This window comes from Cucumis melo, chromosome 6 (assembly GCF_025177605.1).
Source record: "Cucumis melo cultivar AY chromosome 6, USDA_Cmelo_AY_1.0, whole genome shotgun sequence".
NCBI lineage: Eukaryota > Viridiplantae > Streptophyta > Magnoliopsida > Cucurbitales > Cucurbitaceae > Cucumis > Cucumis melo.
The window spans coordinates 24330095-24348009 of NC_066862.1; the positions used below are offsets into that span (position 1 = coordinate 24330095).

General features: G+C 35.4%; 1 long non-coding RNA gene across 1 annotated transcript; it reads right to left on the reverse strand.

The window, feature by feature from the left end:
• Nucleotides 1–3381: 3381 nt before the first annotated feature.
• Nucleotides 3382–15678, reverse strand: LOC127149770 (uncharacterized). Its single transcript, XR_007821438.1, has 2 exons — nt 15070–15678; nt 3382–3569 (listed from the first exon to the last, which is right to left on the reverse strand). It is a non-coding gene; the product is annotated as an uncharacterized LOC127149770 (long non-coding RNA).
• Nucleotides 15679–17915: the final 2237 nt, after the last annotated feature.

Consider the following 17915-nt stretch of genomic DNA (forward strand, 5'->3'; position numbering starts at 1 on the left):
TGATGTAAAGGCATTTTTGTAGGTTTGGTAGGAAAATTTCTAGTTTAAATGTAGTTATTTAAATAGCTTGTTTGTAACAAACCATATATGTACCAACACTTAAAGCGATATTATAAAATGTATGTTTCTTTATATTAAAACGTCCACCGTTTCTTTCCATATGTGATTGTATTGGTCTGTGTAATGGTATGTGTAATGGCAGGGCAACGTGAAAAACAGGATTCAATAAAAAATAGTGCAAGAAAAACAATGACTAAAAACAAAATTATGACATTTAAATGTAAAAAAAATGTCATCGAAAAAGTAATATTGACAGTTAATTAATGTCATGGAAAGTGAAATGATGACAGTTAATAAGTGTCATAAAAGATAAATAATGACATTTAATATCTGTCATACAATATTAACAATGACAGTTATTTGCTGTCATAAAATGTAAACAATGACAGTTATCCGATGTCATAAAATATAAACAATGATAGTTATTAACAGTCATAGAAAATAAATAATGACAGTTATACTCTGTCATAAGATATTGAATTCGTGACATTTATTCTATGTCATGAAAAACCGCATTTCGTGACAGTTTTGGAGAACAGTCATAAAATACTTTCCATGACTGCCGCATTAATGATTGCAAAAAACTGTCACGAAAGCTTTTAATGACAGCGTTTAACTATCATCGTAGGCCATTTTTCTACTAGTGCGAGGTCACGAATATTGAATTCAGCGATTGATTCATCATCAGACATTTTGAGTGCTTTAAATTTTGATGTCAAAATCTGCAAGCATGACATCTTTCCTTTGGACGTTCCTTCGTAGGCCACTTTTAAGATACTTTATGCTTCCTTGGCAGATGTGCATGTGTTAACGAGTTTGAACACATTTTGATCTACCCCATTGAAGAGGGCATTCAACGTACGAGAATTTCCTAATGCCGCTTCATCTTCAACACATGACCACGTAATCTCAGGTTTGAGAGAAACCTTGCCAGTAGCATCTATCTCGGTTGGATGTTTCCATCCTAATACAACAACTTTCTAAGACTTGTTGTTAATAGACTTTAAGAACATTACTACAAAATTTGGATTACTTGACGTTAATACAATGTCCAGTAAACCTACATTTGATGCTTTAAAAAGCGTCAAGTAATCGATTATCAAGTATAGTGACATTACTTGACACTAAAAAACTATCAAGGACTATATTTCTTGACGTCATTTTCGTGTCAACTAAGATATCATACTTGATGCTTTTTACGTGTTAAGTAAGATAGTATACTTGACGTTGTTTACGTGTCAAGTAAGATATTTTACTTGATGGTTTTTACACGTCAAGTAAGATATTTTACTTGATGGTTTTTACATGTCAAGTAAGATAGTATACTTGACACTATTTACACGTCAAGTAAAATAGTATACTTGATTCTTTTTATATGCAAGTAAGGCAGTATACTTGACACTTTTTACATTTCTCATTTCCTTTATTACATTCATTTAAATAGAGACATATTCATCAACAAAATAAACCTTCCAATCAACAATAATTTCATTCTTCAACAATAAGTCATATATGTCCATTATTTACTAATATACATAATTTACAATAAGATTATACAAGTAGTATTGCTATTCATATCTCTCTACAAACTACTCTCAATTTACAATGGTAAATAAAATTACTAACTATAAGACTCTAAAATATTAAATTATGTTATGACCGCGATAATTACGTCTTTTTGAATTTTAATACTTCATGAAGCCTCATAGTAAGTTTCACCAAATAATTCTTAAAGCAATGACCTACAATAAATTTAACAAGTTTTAGCAAAAAAGAAAAACAATTCATCTTTAAAAGTTTGTAGTTCGATCATCTCAACACAAACACATATAAAATTATAATATGAAAGGGTTGCACGTTCAGAATGTACATGTTGTACTAACCTTCATACTATGAGGAATTCTCCAGTCAACCATTAGAACAACAATCCCTCAAGTATTTAACAAAAGACAATATTTAAATACCTAAGAAAGGCAAGCAATCATAAATGAAGTATTTAACAAGTCAAAGTACAAGAATTGTAGGTTATATTAATCATCAATTGTCTAGGAAAAACTAAAAGATATGAACTGCAAACACTTGTGTTATCCTCAACGAAAACTGTATCCTCAACTGCTAAGCTTCAATTTACAATCACTACTACAAAAATTAGATATTTCGTAAATAAAGAGGCGGGTACATTTCTCAGCAAACATAAAGTTTACAAATTTACAGCTATCAACTAACCAACATTTAAAATTCATTTAGTTAATAAGCAAAATGAATCTACTATTACCAGTGTACTATGAGTTCATATTCAAAGTTGATATTACATATAAAATAGAAAATGTAGAGCTTGTTAAACAACCCACAGTATCATGCAAGATCAGATCTTTCATTGCACTCAAATGTAAATGGGAGTGAATAAATTGCAGAAGATTTGAAAAAATTACATATGATTCATAAGATTCGAAAAAAGATTATGTACAATCTCGGTCTTGTTTATGATATAATCTCGGTTAGAGTTATGCTATCCTCACCAAATTACTCTTAGTTATGTTATACTCTAGCAGAATGAGTTTTGGGTGGTCCTGTAGCTTGGTAAATGACTCATTCCATTTTGAATCAGTGGCTTGTTTGTAATGGAAACAGAGGTTGACAAATCTCAATCACTTGCAGTAGACTTGGGGTTGCCATCGGAAAGCACCCAACTTCTGCTATTTAAGGGAAAAAAATACTTCCACTTCCTCCTTCACTCTTATCTCAAATCTCAAGCAAATATGCTTTGTGCCTCATTCCAAACTTTCTTAAGACAATTTTTTCCCAAAGCATTATAAGGTTAGTGAGGGAGTTCTTGAATGAGAAAAAAATGATGTATTATCTAAAAGCTAAATCATGAGCCACAATCAATGATAGATAATACCATACTCATGTAGAACTGTAGAAAACTCCTCATAAGTAATAAATGAATTTTCAACATAGCTCACATAGATAAAATCTTTGGAAGACAACTAAAAGTAATGATCCTCAAAGACTTTATGTGAATCAAAAGTTGTAAGATTATCGCACATAATAGGATTTGTAAAAGTTGTTAGAGATCTAGAGTATATAAGTAAGAACAATATGTTTATGGAGGAATTAAGAAATAAAACTATGTGGGCTTAGGTTAGGTTTAAAAGCAAATCCATATTAACTTTAATTTTAGTGAGTAATATTTTAATATGCAATTTTTAACCCATTCAGAACATAAATGTCTACCAACTAAAGTTATCTAATCATTCAAGATATTTTATGTTATACTTTTTCTTTGGCAAACTAAGAGATAACATTTATTACCCATGATTTCTTCACCAGTATATGTATATTTCTCATTGGTTGTTCATGAATGACATAACATAGAACTGGAATGGGGCAGGGAAACTTACAAACCTCATTGAACAAAAGAAATCCATTAGACCAACAAGCCCACGAGCTTGGTCTTCTCCAATAAGCCGTGTGCCATATATCTCTTTGATTTCATTCGGGCTCAGCTACATTGTGCAATTAAAAAGTAAAAAACAAAATTAATGAACTAATTATAACACCTAAAATTAATTTGAAAGTGTCTAAACGGAATTTTAAAGCCCAAAAATCATCATGATAAACTTGTTTTATTCTGACAAAGTGTTCGAATAGTAACAAAACTATGCTAAATCTACAAACAAAGGCTTACAAGCCCTAGAGATCAATCTAAAAAGCCCTAAACTAGTTTGAAAATAAATTTAGAACGTTATATCAGCAGATTCTCACCTAAGAGGAATGGAGTTGTTAGGGAATGGGTAATGGATGCCATTTGATGCTTACCCTTCTGCATTACATCCTTTGGAGTTGATTTGCTCGTGGATGTTGATTGAGGCGATGAAGAGCCAAAACCTTGAGGTAATGAGGTACATGACTTGAATCAAGTTGCAATTCGAGCATTGTCAACAATTTTCGAAATGGGTTTTCTAGATTCAGATGGGTTTTGAGATTTGATGATGAATTTATCTTTAGAAGAGAAAAGGATAAGCAGTTGGAGAGAGGAGGCGTGAGGCACTGCAAAAGTAAAAGAGGCTGATTGTAAACGTTTTTGTCATAGGTGGCTGCACTGTGTAAACGTTTTTGTTTCAACATTTTCGTCAAAGGCTAGGGCTACTGAATGGTTTTCGTTCTCGATAAGAAGGGAAGGGTCTTTAAGTTTCGTGAATAATTATTTTTTGATGTTTTAAAACTATACTTTGATGTTTTTTCCGCGTCAAGTAACTATTAACTATATTTGACGCGAAAAACATCGAGTAAAGTCTCCATTATACTTGATGCGGAAAAAACGTCAAGTAAAAGCTAACGTAAAATAGTTCAAAAATTCAGTGAAAATTTTGCTTTTTTAAAACTATACTTGACGTTTTTTTTTTTTTTGTGTCAAATGTTCACTATACTTGACTTGAATAAAACGCCAAGTAAAATCTCCCTTGAAGCAAAAAAACATCAAGTAAAAGCTAACATAAAATAGTTCAAAAATTTCCGTGAAAACTCCACTTTTCTAAAACTATACTTGACGTTTTTTCTTTAAAATGGTCAATACTTGACATTTTTTTAATAAAAACGTCAAATATGTAAAAGTTGCTGTTGTCAAGTAAAGCATATTTTGTAATAGTGGAAGGTCACCATTCTTGCTTTTCAGTAAGCATAATTTGATCCATTAAGAATGGAAGGTCTAGTAGTTGAACTTTCTTCTCGAATTGGTTCCATGACGCCAAACTTCTACGTAACCCACTCTAATACCAGATAAGAAAATGCATTTAATTGTTGTCGTATGATTTGTTGTACCAAGTGTTAATAACATAAAGAATAATTATGGAAACATATAAAAACACATACAGAACACATCAAACTTTGGTAACCCAATTCGATGATAAGACATCTATATCTGGGGGTCCTGAACCCACGATAAGAGATCATATATTGCTTATGTAATAATTGACGATTACAATGTTATGACTCGAGATACAACAGACTATACATAAATCAACGTACTGTCCATGAATTGACTTAATCATCAAAAACTAAATTGTACATAAACAATTGTCATAACATCAATAGGATCACTCCTGCTTAATCAATATCCACTTGCGGTAACATCATCAAGTGTTTTTTATTCTCTCAAATCTTCTATCTCCAACACATCATAGTTACATTTTGAGGATTTCGAAAAAGAACTAGAGGAATTAAGTCCTTTGGAGGATGAGGTTGTGGAGAAACAACCAAAGAAAAAGAGAGCGTTGGAAGGTCAGGACGCCAAGAGGCGAGAAAAGAAGGATAAAAAGCTTAGCAAGAAGAGGAGAGCCAAGAAAGTGAGTAAGAAGATGTCCTTTCCACAGAGGAGTTAGGACAAACATTTTATGATTGAAAAGGGACTTTTCCCATTTAAAGGCTAGTTATCTTTGTTTCTCGTGTCACTCATCAAGGCGTTAGGATGGAAACAATTCTTCAAAGGGGTGACAGCAATTAGGCCTGGCATCGTGAATCTGTTCTACAATAGACGCATCAATGCAGAGAGACTATGCCATTATTAAAGGGAAGAAGGTAAATTTTGAGCCAAAAGAAAATAACATAATGTATGAACTAGGGAAGACTATGGTTGGGCGCCAATATTTAAGGAACCATCAAACTGCGACATGTAAGACGCATTAGAGAGAGTTGCATGGCTAGGAACGAAATAGGACATAACACAAAGCGAGAAGTACCAACTCTTCCTGCATAACTTGAAGATTGCAACAAGTGTTTGGTTGGTCATCAAGAAGAAGCTCAAGCCCACTCACCACGAAAGTACAATTTCACTTGAAAGATAATGCTCCTCTACTACATTATGAAGGAGATACCAGTGAACGTGGACGAGATAATCTGTGAGCATATTGAAGCATGGGTTCAGCATCCACGAGGAGTTAAACCCTTTCTCCATCTCATTGAAAAGCTATGTTTGAAAGCATGCTTAGAATTAAAGAATTCTCCATAAATGGCATGTGCAATGCACCAACCTTAAGTTGCATAATAGCCATCCATAAAAACAAAGTGACAACCAAGAAACTTCAGACAAGAGAAGAAGGAAAGACAAAGGTTGCTGGCAAGGTGGAAGTTAAAGAAAAAGAACAAGAAGAAGAAGTAGAGGAGGTGGAAGAAATAGAACCTCCTCTAAAGCGAAAGAGGCATGGCGAAGAGGAGGCGTCAGGCTCAAAGAAGGAAAGATCGCAAAGGCCAAGGACTCGAAGGACCTATTGCCTCTCGCGTCCACCAGAATTCAAAATCCTACAAAGACCAAGATAATAAGTTCACCATCTGGCTTACCTTCACCACCTTCCTCCAAAACCAAAAAGTTTAACTCCCCCTTGCAATCCCAAAAATCTAAGCCTTTAGAATCCAATTGTCCTCTACCACCCATTGAAGTCATATCCATCTCTTCCTCACCAATGCAAGTACCCAACAAACATCTTGCCCTTATTTTATATAACAAGGACCTCCATCCACGATAAGAGGAAATTCCTCAAATTCTTGTCGCAAACCTACCCGACCAAACTAAGCCAATGAGCCTTGAAGAAACAAATGTGGAAATTTTCTAAGACTCCCTTTTTGACCTAGCAACATTTATGGATGACATGTCTAAAGAGTTTGAAAAGGTGGCATCTAGTACTGTGTTGCTACAACAAAAAAAAGTCTTGTCGGAGGCTATTGATGACCCACTTCAAGGGGGAAAGGAAATAATCTCTGAGGTAGATGGTGAGAAACACCTCCCTTCACCACCTAAACCAACTATAGAAAACCCTATACGAAGAGACAAGTTGAAGGAGTGATAAGTTGTAGAAATACAAGTTATTGTTTCCTTTTAGGTAGAATAATGTGACCAAAATGCATAAGAATTGTGTCAAAATGCATAGCTTATGTTGTAAATTCATAAATATTTGGAAATGAACTTTACATAAACTTTCATGTCCGTTTCACCCTATTTATAATGTCTAAACACATGATTATGAACAAAAGAAGAAGCTGGCGAATCGCAGAGGAACTCATAGAAGGTTAGACAAGAAGGCCATATCAGTAGGGGAGAAAATATTCGCTGAAAGACAAAAGTGGCAAATGGAGTTGATGTGACTCAACATAAAAGCAGCTTTTGGCTTTGAGATGCTCAGAAGATTAGATTTATCGTCTAAATCTGCCTATATAAAGGACTCCATCACCATCAAGAAAAGTGTCTGATCCAGGTCAAAAGGGACTAAATCTTAGAGAGTGGTAGGAAGGAATAGCCTTTCCACAATTTATAAAGTATTTCTTCCTCTTTTTCGATCAATTTATGAGTAAGAGCTTGAGGCTGAGTGAAGAAGATCTCATTCCTATCTTCCCCTAACTTGTAATGACATCCCTACTCTTTCCACTTTTGTATATTTTTATATTGTATTTACCTATATTGTTACGTGGTCGAAGACCTATATTCTTTAATACAATGTATATTTATACCTCTTCAATCCATTCATCTCTTTACTGTCCACCCATCTTTGTGTTATTTGTAGTTTAAGTTTTATGATAAGATCTTGATAAGAAAGTAAGTTTATATTTTTTTATCGCATCACCTGAGCTATTTTCATCACTTAGCTAGTATATATTGCCAAATATCCGAGAGGGAAAGTAGAAAGGATATAACTAACGTGCACAAGGAGGAATTTGGAAACAAACTCTACCTTCGAGAGATAACTTCCATCATTTGTATCTCGAAGGGAGAACAAGTGTAGGTATTGGGCCCCAAGAGGTTGCCAGCGTTAAACTTGAAGCTCAGGTCTTGTAAGTGAAACATTCTGGATGTAACTTGCTTAACACGACTTGGTAATTTGGATCTTGAAAGGTGACTATGTGTAGCGTTTAACGACTCTGAGAGGAGTGTGTCTTAATCACAGGTATGTTAATTAAGTTATATCGCATCAAGGGTCGTGTATTGCTTAATCGCCTGGTAAAGCATAGATTTCCTTCACCCCTTCTTTTATGCAAGTTAGTTCACCATTCCATCTCGCATCCATCTTAATCCCCTTTACAAATTCTCTAGTGTAGATAATTAGACGTAATTCAGTACCAGAGTAATCTTCAAGAGATGCACTAGTGGAGGAAAAAACAACTAGGCGAATTGGAACTTAAATGCGACAATGCAAATGCTAACAGTCAGGCACAAATAGATAAAATCAAGAGGGAGGTAACTAAGCTCAAAACACAGGATCAAGAGCTCCAACACACATATTCAAGGCATCAGGGAACATAATGAAACGATAACTGGTTTGGTCAAGCAACTCGCCGTACGAAATCACACTTAATTTAGAGCTCTCATGAGATATCGACACTTATTGATGTGCAGCACCATTCCTATGCCAGAGGGTCCATCGAATGTAGTAAGACCCCTCACACAATGTGACCCTGGGGTTCCCAATGCGAGAAATCGTCCTCCACCATCATTGCAGCCTTAAATTTAGTGGTGTTTGTATTTTGTGTACCTTCTTTTGTCATTTTTACTTTCCATCTATGTAATTTGTATTTCCTTCGTATTTACAATATTTGCAGTACAAGTACACTTTTTGATGCAACCATTATGCATGTAATTTTTCTTGTCGCAAGCCTGGCTCCCCACATTTAAGAACTTTAATTTTTCCGTGCGCTTCAATTATAACTTCAATGAAATAAACCATGTGAAATAAAGTTTAAGTTTTTATTTAGACATTTATTTTTTTAAGGAAACTTGCTTAGGAAATAATTCTGAAGTTTATTAGGCGAGTAAATTTTATCTCAATTCTCTTTTGCAAGATCTTTCTGCAATAAATCTTATCATTCATTTTTAGCAATGAGAACATTTCCACATTCTAAATTTAGGAATGTGCGAGGTCCGAGTTAAGCTTTTGAAACTTTTCGAAAATCCTACTAAGGCGTGCAAAAATAAGGCGTTTTAACAAAAGTTAAAGCAAAGACAAAAATAAATTGCAAAAATTTCAAAACATTATTCAAGTCTTTTATTCAATTGAATAACAACTCCAATGTTGCCTCCCTCACTAAAAATAAGAAGCAAAACTTCAAAGTAAAAATTAAGATTTTAGTAATAAGAGACGATATAAGTTATAGTTGAGGAGAGACACGGACTCATAGAGTGCCGATGATTTCCCACTCAACACCAATTGCCAAATAAATAAGTAAATATTAAAGCATTATTTGCCAAAAGGATTCAAAACTCATGGAAAATTTTAGCCATTTCTAAGATTTGAAAATAAGATTCTTGTGGTGAATGAACAATGATCTAACCACCACTTTCTTGCCAAGGCACGAAACAGACAAGGATTGTGCCCTTGTTTTATTTAAGTCAACATAAACCTCCTTTCCGCGTTAAGAGGAAACTCCTCACCTTTTGACACAATCCCTATTGACCTAACCAAATTGCCAAGCCCTGAAATTTCAAATCAGAACGTCTTCTATGAAACCTCCTCTAACCCAACAACATTACTGGATGACGCGACTAGAGAGTTCGAGGAAGGAGAAAAAGAAAAGGGAGTCTTGGAGGAGGGTATTCATGACCCACTTTAAAGGGAAAAGGAAGTACTCCCTTAGAACATTGGCAAGAAAAGACTTCCCTCACCACCTAAATCATTTCCATAAGCCTCAACACCAAAAGAGAAGTTAAAGGAGGTGGTGAGAGAAGAAGAAGAAGTTGATGAGGACCATGTCTTAAAGTTCATGGATGATTACATCTACAAACCATTGAAGAGAGGAATTGAGGACATGATCTAGTGCCAAAGTAATTTATAAGAAATGCAACTGCGAAGTCAAAAACAACTTAACGACTTGGAATTTAAAGTTGACAACGCAAGTGCTAACACTCATGCACAATTAGATCAACTTAAAGGAAAAGTGGGGATCTCAGAACGTAGAATCAAGAGCTCCAAACACAACTTATCGTAATCAGAGAGCCAAATACAGTAATGAAGGAATGAAGCGAGACGTTGACTGGGTTGGTTGAAGAACTCGCCATGAGGTATGACATGCAATTCCAATTCTTAAATGCAATATCAACATCTTTTATTTTGTAGCACCATTCCTATACTGCAAGTTCCACAAAACTTAGTGAGATCCCTTACAAGATTTTACCTGATGATGCTAGCGAGGTTGAATATGCAATCTCCACGACCACCTCAACTGCAACCACCTCAACCACAACTCCAACATCCACCACCTCCTCCACCTCAGACTTAAGAAGGGGATTGTTTTCAAATCTTATACTTCTTCTTTTTGTAATTTCAATTACTATTTATGTATTTTGTACTTTTTTGTACTTACGTTCTTTTCAACGTAAGTTACAAATTTTGATGCAATTCTTTCACGTTTAGTCTTTACTGTCGCAAGCCTATCTCCCCCTGCATTTTAGCACTTTAATTTTTGTTTCCATCTCAATGATAACTTTAGTGAAATATGCGAAATAAGCTTTCATTTTTTATCTAGGAATTTAACTTGTTAAGGAAATTTATTTAGAAAATATTTCTAGAGTTTATTAGGTGAGCATGTTTTACCTCAAACCTCTTTTGTAATATTTTTTTGCGAATAATCTTACCATTCATTTTTAGCAATGAGGACATCGCTAACCTCTAAATCTGTGAGCGTGCGAGGTTCGAGCTAAAGCTTTTGAAACTTTTTGAAAATCCCACCACGGCGTTTTAACAAAGGTTAAAACAATGACAAAAAGTGAATTTTTAAATTTTTTTGTTGTATTCTTTTATTCAATTGCAATAAAAACTCCTATGTAGCCTCCTCTCGCAAAAATAAGAAACAAAGCTTCAAAAATATAAAATTTAGAGAGTTAAGTAATAAGAGGTGATAAAAGTTATAGTAGAGGAGAGAAACGAACTTATAGAGTACTTTCCACTCAACGTCAAACCTTCTGTAATGTAATAAAAAGCATTCTTTCGTCGAATAAAAGGATTAAAAAGTCTTCGAAAATTTTAGCCATTTCTGCTTTTGAAAATAATATTCTTGTGGGAATGAACAAGGGTATTTTAAATATTAAACTTGTCGAGTTTTGAACTTAGAAATGTCTTCTAGCAAAAAGTACATGATGAGAGTAAACCCTGAATAATGAAAAAAACTTGATCGCATTTTGAGAAGTTTAGAAACGCAAGAAGGAAGGTAAGTCTTTTAGGAGGAATTGTGCTGGAGGGCAATAATAATACGGAGAGATGCTTGAGGACAAGAATTATTCTAAATTTGGGGGTGTGATAACTTGTAGAAATACAAGTTATTGTAGTCTATTTTCTAGAATAACGAGGCCAAAATATGGAAGAAGGGTATCAAAACACATAGTTTATGTTGTAAATTTATAACTATTTAGAAATACAGTTTACATAAGTATCCATGTCTGTTTGACCGCATTTTTAGTGTTTTAACACTGGAATAGAAATAATGCTTATAACTTTTATCGCGTTTTTGGTATCCATGCATGTTTTACCACCTTTCTAAAGTTTATTAGGTGAGCAAGCTTATAACTCTTATCGCATTAGTTGAGCTATATTCATCACTTAGCCAGTGCTTATTGCCAACTATTCGAGAGGGCAAGTAATAAGGATATGACTAACGCGCACAAGGAGGAGTTTGGAGACAAACTCTACCTTAGCGAGATAACTTCCATCATTTGTATCCCGAAAGGAGAACAAGTGTGGGCATTAGGCGTCAAGAGGTTGTTACCCTTAAAAGAGAAGTTCTATAAGATTTCAAAGTGAAATCTTGTAGATTTATCTCACTCAACCAAGTTTGATCATTTGCATCTCAAAAGGCAAACAAGTATGGCATTTAAAGACACTAAGAGGTGATAGCCTTAATCATAAACTAGTTATTTGAGACATCGCATTAAGGCTTTCACATGACATAAACGCCTAGTAACACAGATAATTCCTCCATTTTCTATTAGACAAGTTAATTTGCAATTCGATCTCACCTCCATATTTATCCCCTATTATGGATTCTCTAGTGTAGATAAGTAGATATTATAAGAGCCACACCTAAATTAAGAACAAAGAAGAAAATTTTGTCTAAGTATTTTAAACCAAGCATTTTGAAGTAAGAGTAGGCGAGAAGATGGGGAGGACCAGGGTAGTTCGCGAGGAAGATTTTAAAAGTCTTAAGTGTTCATATGGAATTAAGGAATTATGTGAGAAGGTGGACTAGGCGAGAATAAGTAAGGAAACTTTTCAAAACTTTCCTAAGTTATGGGCCACATGTAGATATTAGGACTAAGTATGTTTAGGATAACTCTTAAGCTTACGCATACACCATTGTGAGTAGTAGCTGGCAAAAGGACAAAAGTTTAAGGGTGAGTAAGCTCGGTTGAGAAGTAGTATAAATAGGGGTTTGAGGTTAGAATATTGATTATTGTTATTCTAGAATTTAAAGAGAAAAGTTAAAGTTTGGAACTGTTGCCCAAATAGCTATGCGAGAAGAGGAAGGAGTGAGACCTTGAAGATTATTTGTAAAGCTGTGTAGTGAGTGTTTTCTTTTAAAATGTTTAAATCATTTCCAGTTCTTATTTATGTTTAATTTGAACTAATGATTTTCATTGCAAATGTTATAAAGAGAAATGATCATGAATGGTTTCCAAACCATTGGTTACTTCCTGTAAATGAGCTCACTTTTATGTGTAGATAAAGAGTAAAGGTCACCATGGAGTGTACAAGGCTACATGGGGATGAGATGCTGGTAAATACGTTGAAAGGAATGTGTTACACTTAGCAGTCTAGGCAACAAGGACGAATCTATATATCCTCAGATGTTATGGTTACAGTAGTCTAAACAGAAAGTTACATGATCTAACATAGAGGATGATCCGAGATCCTTGGGGAAAGTAATGTTGGTAACTAATGGGTGTTATGCAAAATGAATGTTTATATATGAAATTGTTATGTTGTATGTAAAGATGAATTTATATGTTTCGATTTATTTAGTGAATTAAAGGTTATAAGATGTATTTGCAAAATGGATTTATTAAAACCTCACTGAGTCCATATATTTATGTTTTAAAATTCATCTTCCATGGAGTTGAGGCCAAGTAGGGAAGATTGGGGGACTTGCTAGGCGAGGAGGCTGCCAAGGTTAGCTTAAGTTTTTAAATTTTTGTAGTTATGTTTATGAATATAAAGTTGTTGTATGTACTTGGAAAAGGATTAGTAAAGTTTAGTTCGATTTATTCTCCTCTGTGTTTTATTTGCACATCGCCTAAAGGTTTTTGTTAAGGTATAAGTTAAGATTAAGAAAGGTCATGAGGCGATTAAGCAAAGCTTAAAGGACCCTAAGAATGAGTATCTTTGGCGTTTAGATACGTCAAGGATGCTCAAGTCGCACTGTGTCTTGCATACCAAGCAAGGGCTTTGTGCAAGGTAGGGTGTGACAGATATAGTTTAACCTTACATGTCATCATACTATATAAATAATTCTTTTATACTACCTGAATATGAGTGAGTCCTTGAACTAAACTTTGATATCAATTCCATGTGTTCGATCCTGGATCATCCAAGTAAGCTATTGTTTTACTTATACTTGGGCAAACAATAGGAAAACTTGTAATCAATGAGCACTTAGTTCTTATGCGATAAAGAGATACATAGTGAGTACTTCGCATACAATGATCATGGTCGATGACTGATCGTATAGAATTAATTATGCATATAAACAACCCTGAGTTCGAATTAATTTCTACTTCAATGCCATGCATGTACAAGTCGAGAATAGACATCCAATTCCCAACGTGCTTATACATGACGTCAGGGAAAAGAAAACATTTATTTTAATATTTTCTTTTCCCTGATGCCATGCATGGTATGTCGGGAGTATGTGGACACTATTCCCAATGTTTTACTAATAGCATCGAGAATAAAGGATACTCCCGACATTTTCTAATTGCATCGAGAGTTCTCATATAAAACCCTTTTTCAGATATGAGTGAATTACATATATGAAAGAGAAAGAAATAGTGAAAGAGAGATGATGGAGAGAATTTGAAAGACACCGCCAGCGTCTTCCACAGTTTCTACCGCTCACCGTCTCCACCCCCATAAGGCTAGGTACCTTATTCTGGTAATACTATGAATACGACTCACTTTGTATTTGATACAAATGTAATGATCCAACGCGTTTGTGTGGTGACATGCGAGCGAGAGTATTCTATGCAATAAGTTTGCATAAGACCAACCACAAAATAATAATCACTAGATGTACCTCCGTTAACTAGTTAGGTTTCTATTTCATTATGATGACTTAGGTAACTTTGTCTTAATCCTAAGTGTATTATGAACTGTTGCTCGCGAGGGATTGTTCTTTGATTTGTACGAGTAAGAGTGGATTGTTTCTCAACTTAATATGCTTCTCATTTTGGAAACAAGACCGAATTCAGAACTGGGAACATAATCACACAAGATGAAATTCACTCCTTCCCAACTCTAGGGTAAGTAAATGAATGTACGCTTAAATGGTATCTCAGGAACTTGAACAAGGGGTCGTACTCTCTCTCTATGGTGCAAGAGGGGTTTTTTTTATTGGTTGGATCATAAACAGGTTGTTTAATTAGAGGAGCACTACTATTTAAGGACTAGAAGTAACCTAAGGGTAAAACGATAATTTGACCCAGCTAGCATTATGGACACTTGTGAAGGACTAACTCATTACTGTTATTGGTCTATATCTATGGACATAAAAGTATATCTACAATAAGAAGAATTCAACTGTGAGTCTTTAGTGGACTATATACGTTGTTAACGAATATTGATTAATGTGGTTAATGAGTTTAACCAATTAATCTCATATCATTGTAGTTTTTGATCTATAGGTTCATTAGCTTCCTTTCCTAGCTCGGTAAGGGTAATGAGGTTAATATATATTGATTCTAATTTGAAATGTTCAAATTTACTTTGAGTATTAATATAATGCGTGGTGATACATTGTAATACAAAGTTTACATACATTGGAAAGTGTCAGATGGTGGTTGCTCCAGCTATTTCCTTTGGGTAGCATCAGGATATCATTGATAGATCCAACGACTGGCTTGCTTCCGTGAACGTCCTATCATTTTTTAATTCGACTGGTAGGGAATTGATTGCTTCATTTTTCCTGGAACTTTCCTTTTGAGTTGGCGTCGGTTTTATCAAAGAAGCTACTTATTTGAGTTCTCAGATGTTACTGAAGTTCTAGAGATGATGTACTTTCAGATCGGCCCTATTCAACGCTCACATCCAGTTTTTCAGGTAATAAGATCTGAACAGGAAGTATCGATTTTTGATTTTAGATGAGAAGACTTAGTTAATCTCTACAAAGCACGGTGAGACGATGTCAGATCATGAAGGATTGTTGGCAGAGAAGCTTCGAAGGCACGAAAACGTGCTTGGCCAGATTGCAGAAAATCCATGAGGCGGCGACACGGAAGAGGAAGACGATTGACCTAGGATCAGTTTGTACCTCACTGAACTGGTAGGCTCAAGGAATTTGGTCTGGTGGATTGCGCTCACGTGAGATGGGTCTGAGATTGGTAGGCATAATGAACTTGGGCCTAAAATCAATGGGCCTTGTGAAGAGGGAATTTATGTTCGTGGGCCAAAAGTCTCCTACTAGATTGAAGAAGTTTGGACAATCCTCTATTGGGCCAGTCATTGGGTCTGAACAAGATAGGAATTCTGGTGGGAAATTTATGCCAGCTAAGGATGGAAATGCATCTTTAAGTAGCCCACAGAAATTTATTTCCAAGAAAGATATTTCTTTTGGATTCATTTTGAAAACACAAAGTGAAAATGCTCCTAAAGGGATTGTTACCGAGAATGGTCTTAACAAACATAATAATGGTACTAATTCGACATAGGCTTCGCTTTTTAGGACGTCCAGTAAAGGATCTCTTCCTTCTACTCTGCTCAAAGTAATTGGGGATAAAGTTGTTGTCGTTCCTCCTAAAGAGGTTATTGCTCAAGGAATTTGGGTGTGGGAAAATTCCTTAATAGGCCAACTAATATATGCAAAAATGCCTTATACTGTTATATATCGGATTATTGAGAAAATCTGGGGGAAAAATGAAATGCCCTTGATTACTATTTTGTAAAATGATCTTATTTGTTTTCAATTTAGACGTCCCAAAACAGTGAAGTGGATTCTATCGCGTGGACCTTGGCATTTAGGCGGAAAACCTATGATGCTCAGAAAATGGTCTCCAGGTATTGTTCCTAAATCCTTTGTTTTTAATTCAGTTCATGTTTGGATTAAATTGGGGAGAATACCTATGGAGTTGTGGACAGAAGCGGGGTTGGCGGTTGTTGCTATCTTATGGGTAAATCCATAACTTTAGATTTGGCCACTAAGAAGCATTGTAGGCTTTCTTATGCTCATGTTTGTGTAGAACTAGATGTGGACTCTCATATGCCTACTGAAATAGCTGTTAATCTCAAAGGAGTGGATTTTATTGTTTCGGTAAATTATGAATGGAAACCACACAAGTGTAATTTGTGTTGTGCCTTTGGGAACTCTAGTGGAAAGTGTCTTAGAAGGGTGAGAGTAAGGTTCTACAGGAGGAGATTGTGAGCAAGATTATTCCTGGCAAAAGGGATGAACTAGATAGTGAGACATGTGGGGAAGTTCTAGAATCGTTTAAACAGTTCGAGGAATGTGAAATTAGGAGTTCTCCAAATAGGTCTAGTCGTCATGTGGAGAAGGAGGTAGGTAAACAAGATGAGTTTATCCTTGTTACTCGTAAGAAGAGGGAGTTAGTCTCTGTTAGAGATCGTGGTAAAAGTTTGTAGGTGACTATGCCAAACTCTTTCGATAGTCTCTTGGAGGTGGGTGACGTTGACAAATGGGCATTAACTATAGTAGAGGGCTCACCGCCGCCCTTACAGGTGGATGATGGTGCTGTTGCTCTAAGTGGTGTTAGTTTAGAGAATGGTCCTGAGGGAATACATATGCTTGATAATTCTCATGATTAGTTGGTGCACTTGGAATGTACGTGGTCTAAATCACCAAGTAAAGTGTAAGGCCGTATTTGATTTTCTAGGGTCGTCCTCTATAGGGTTCTGTTGCCTTTTGGAGACGAGAGATTACGGAAGTAATTTTAGGACTGTTTCTAGAAGGTTCGATAATTCTTGTGATTACTCTGTAGTTACAGTAACAGTGGTATTGGTCGGATTTGGGTGATGTGGAAGAAGAACGCTTTTCTTTCTCTACTCGTGTGGTGGATGAGCAGTTTGTTACTGGTACGTTAACATATCTGTTGTTCGGTGTTTGTGTAGAGGTGTTATGTGTATATGCCTCTAATAGTAATATTGAGAGACGATTGTTGTGGCATCAGTTATTTGAGATTACTTCTAGTTGGTCGAGCCCAGGGGTTGTCATGGGAGATTTTAATGCTATTCGAGTGCATTCTGAAGCTTCTGGGGGGTCTCCTATTCAGGGTGAGATGGAGGATTTATATTTGGCTATTCGTGATGCTGATTTAGTGGAGCCTTCGATGTAGGGTAACTGGTTCACTTGAACTAGTAAGGTTCATGGGTAGGGTGTGCTACGCCGCCTGGATCGTATTTTAGTGAATGATGACTGGTTATCTACATGGCCCAATTTTTGGTTAATGTGCTATCATGGAGTATTTCTGATCATTCCCCTATTTTATTATATTATAGTTTTCAGCAGAATAGAAGGGTAATGTCATTTCGGTTCTTCAATCACTAAGTGAAGGACCCTTCCTCTATTGAGGTGGTTTCTAGGATGTGGGGTTACCATGAGGGTGTCTCACCGTGAGAAATCTTCAACATCTCAAACTTACCCTTCGTAGGCAT